This window comes from Tupaia chinensis, unplaced genomic scaffold, assembly GCF_000334495.1.
Source record: "Tupaia chinensis unplaced genomic scaffold, TupChi_1.0 Scaffold144045_1, whole genome shotgun sequence".
Taxonomy (NCBI): Eukaryota; Metazoa; Chordata; class Mammalia; order Scandentia; family Tupaiidae; genus Tupaia; species Tupaia belangeri.
Window position 1 is genome coordinate 1,691,476 of NW_006203897.1, and position 3,874 is coordinate 1,695,349.

Here is a 3,874-nt window from a genome sequence, read left to right on the forward strand (position 1 = left end):
ATATATATATATATATATAGTCTCTACCAGTGTTGCCGTCCCTTACCATCATTGCTTGCACCTGACTGCTTTCCCCACCTCCAATTCCCTTCTCAGTGGAAAGAGAATCTGGACAAAAGTGGAGGTGTGTGACCTTGAGATGCTGACCGATATGCATCCTTAAAATGACAATGGTAACATTTCTGTTTCCCTCCCATAACTATGATAGAGATTCCATCACTGTGAGCCTGAGTCAGCCTCTGCACATACTAACTTGCACTATAAGGCCCTGAGGTTGCAGTTTGCCCCTGTAAGAGCCTCCACACCAGGCCCCATCGTCTTGGCCTTCCAAGGTGCTCCCGAGGGTACTTTTCTCTTTCAGTTTGCCACTGGCTTCTCTGCCCTGCCTGCTGCCTAAACACAGTGTGGACATTTCCACAGGACCTGGCCTTGAAAGTTGGCTGCTCTTACTCTCCTGTGTTCCCCCTTTTCCTCCTCCCCGCCCCTGCTGAGCTTGTCTACTTCCTGCTTCCACTTTTACTAATTTGCCCAAAAGCGGTGCCCAAGTCCACCTGTCTCTCTAGTGCCAGGCCAGCATTTGCAGTAGCCTGCTGTCTTCTTCAGCCAGGTGAGCTCATTCCACATGGAACCTTCTATCTTTCTCCTCCCTCCCACAGTAGCATCCTCCTCTGGATTCCCCACTGATGCAAACTGAAAGCCCATCTTTCAGTGACCCACACACAAAACCTCAGAGTCTTCTTGACTCTCTTCTGATTCCTCAGCACTAGTTGTTTGACTTGGAGAAGTGGTTTTTTTTTTTTAATTCTTTCTTTTAATTAACAATGTCTTTTCTTCATTTACGATACAGCACATGTATGGACATGTGAGAATGAGAGAGCGAGTAGGAGACACCTTCAGCAAAGTCTCTCCCTGTGATGTCCCTTTCCCCCACAGTCTTCCCAGCTATCCAGAATTATGGGCGTGTGTGCTTGTTGTATACAGGTCAACCAGGGAACTGAACCCACGATCTTGATCTTGCATTTGGATCCAGCATTGCTTGAGCTTCATGTTACCACTGTGTCACTAAGCCAGCCACCATTCTACTTTTTTTCTTTTCTTTTTTAAATTTTTGCCATTGGGTGCATGCACTCACCACAGAGAGACAGACAAAGGGGAAGTGAGAAATCACCGTACAGAGGGCATGGCTTCATTGCAATCCCTTCTCTTCCATTCTCTTTTTGGATTTTTGGGCATGCACACACATGTGCCTGGCATGATTTTCTAGCTGCTGGGTCCAGGACTCAAACCATGGTAGGCCACATGGGAGTCCAGTGCCTTATGCCATCTGCTGGCCCTATTTTCTTATTTTTGATATGAATTTTACTTTTTAATATGAGGAATTTGCTTAGTGTTAGTCAGCATTCCTCTAAACTTACTCTGAATCATCTGGAGTGCTTATAAAAAGGCTGAGTCCTAAACCTACTCAGACCAAGTGGGCCCTTTGCAAGTGGGATCCTGTGCATAATACCACCTTCACCCACAGTAGGCCTTCTGCAAGTGAGACTGTGGGCATGCTGACAGCTGTTGGGAAGAGAGACTGGCAGGAGTGGACCTTCCTGGCCTGGTAAAACCATAACATACTGGAGAACTCAAGCCACCCCTATCAGGATAATCTCATGATGTGGATTCAAATGAGAAAAAAAATGAAAGGATTACAATCATCCATACTGTTTTCTGAAGTTTTTGTTCTTTTTATTCATGATCTACTAAAAAAATCAAATCGAGGTCTGGAAGCATGACATTTTTAGCCTAGGAAATTCTCTTGATCAAAAACCAGATTTTTCCCCACGATACTCGAATGAAATGCCCTATTATCAGCTTCCTACAGATCTCCTAAGAGCCATTCTCAGGCATTAGGGAAGCAATCTTCACAAGGGCCACTTCCCTGGCCATAATGCCTGCTGTGATATGAGTCATGCCTTTTGTCTTGTGCCTGGAATTTGGGGATGTTTATGAAAAGCTGGGGTAAATACTAGCCATAATTCCTCTCTTCATAGATCCTTTATTTCAGAAAAATGAGTATCTCATCACGTACAAATGTCAGATCACTTCCAGTCCCATTGTCACCTGGTGATATCCTCTGTTTCACCACCGATTATTTAAAGGCTGTCCAGAACAGTGTGTCATAGATACCCTCCGGAGAACACAGATTCTGGGTTGCCACCAATAGTGCTTAAATACACATTTGCATCAGCTTCCTTCCCATCTTTGAGGCCCCTACAACAAAAGACAGAGTAACAAGAGAAAAGAATACAGAGTTATTGAATGTAGGGTTTAAATGATGAAGAAGCCATCAAAAGGAAATGACAGTAAACTTGTGTGTATTTTTATGCTAGGTTTGATGAAGCAATGGACAGTTGTGGAGAAATATGATTAGGTTAATATAGAAATAAATTGGGGAGAACTTAGCAAAGTCAGTTGATTCAGATTCTTCTCTGTCTCTGTGTCTTCAGAGAGGAGGATGCTCCTTTCCTCCAGGTATAGGGTCTTCTGACCTGCTTCAGGTGAACACCAGTCTTTCCTAGATCTGATGACTGGCTTCGTAGAAGAAAGGCAGCGGAAGGTGAGCAGCCTTCCTGACCCTGTTGCCTCAAATGCTAAGGCGCCATACTGGGAGTAGTATGTCCTGAACCCCATCTTTACTAGCATCATTAAGAAGTAAATGCTAGTGAAAAGCAATCTTTTAAAATGTGGGCCCCCTTGTGTTTGGGTCCAAGATCTATTCATCTATTTACTTGCTTCCTGTAAATTCCCAATGCAGGTGGAGGCGTGGTTAATACATAGATCATGATGACATTTTCCATAGCACATTAACACCTCACTTTCAAATTAAACTGCTCTGGAAGTGAGCATCATTATTTTGAGGTCAAGTACGATGGTTTGTAACTTTTTAAAATAAAGAGAATAGGTCACTTGAGCTCCCTCCCCAGTGGCATCTTTTAGCATCCCCCTCGAGTCCCCAGACACAGACATTGGACTGGACCAGATAAATATAGAAAAGTAGGATATAATCCAAATGCCTGGTAGTTGCAAACAAAAGAGAGCAAAGTCCAACAGATAACATTCCATTGAATCCCTGTAAGTAGAAATCCATGTTATGTAAACGGCCACCTGCCCCTGTGTGTATCTGGCAAACGCGGATGGAAGGAGAGGAGAAAGTGGAGAGAAAATGAAGAGGTGTGTGTGCCTAATCAATAGTCTGGATGAAATCACGGTGCCATGTATGGAAGTAAGCACTTAAAACTGCTCTTGATTAAAAAGTATTTTTCTTCATTTATATTAGAGTATGTGCGTATGAGATTGTGAGAAAGACAGTGAGCAGTGAGCACCCTCCATCGGTCCCCTCCTCAGTCCTCTAGCCCAGCAGATCCTGGGCACTTGCATGTGTTTCCGACTGAAGGGCTGAGGATTTGAACCATGGTCCCCATGTGGGATCCAACTTCTCTTAAGTAGTGCTCTGTTGTTCTCCCCCCCACACCTCCTCACTCCCCCAGCCAGCCCTGCTTTTGATTTTTTAGAAAAAAAAAAAAAAAAAAGACCTTTTAGTTCCTAAGGGACATCCTGAAATGGACTTATCTTTAATAAGCCCAGTTCCATTTATGTAAGTACCAGCTACTTTATAAAAGCTCTGAGGGAGGTCAATTATTAATTAGGTGTTCAATTCTAATTTCACTGTTTAACTGGATATGCAATAAGGCAGGTTGGGCAAAGTTAGCCTCCATTTGCCTTTCTTTTTCCTCAGGTGCTCTAAAACTCGAGGACAGAGTTCCTGTGGCTTTAATGTGGATACTTACCACATGGGGACACGGTTAAAGTGCAGATTCTGGGTCAGCAG

At 43.7% G+C, this 3,874-nt stretch overlaps 2 long non-coding RNA genes across 2 annotated transcripts in view; one reads left to right on the forward strand and one right to left on the reverse strand.

The window, feature by feature from the left end:
• Positions 1-3,874, forward strand: part of LOC106733549 (uncharacterized) — a 29,188-nt gene that overhangs the window by 13,439 nt on the left and 11,875 nt on the right. The gene's annotated exons all lie outside the window — the stretch shown is intronic.
• The window catches only part of LOC106733548 (uncharacterized), a 4,119-nt gene continuing 2,270 nt past the window's right edge, over positions 2,026-3,874 (reverse strand). The window contains exon 2 of the long non-coding RNA XR_001369573.2: positions 2,026-2,256. This is a non-coding gene — a long non-coding RNA (uncharacterized LOC106733548). The remainder of the gene's footprint in view (positions 2,257-3,874) is intronic.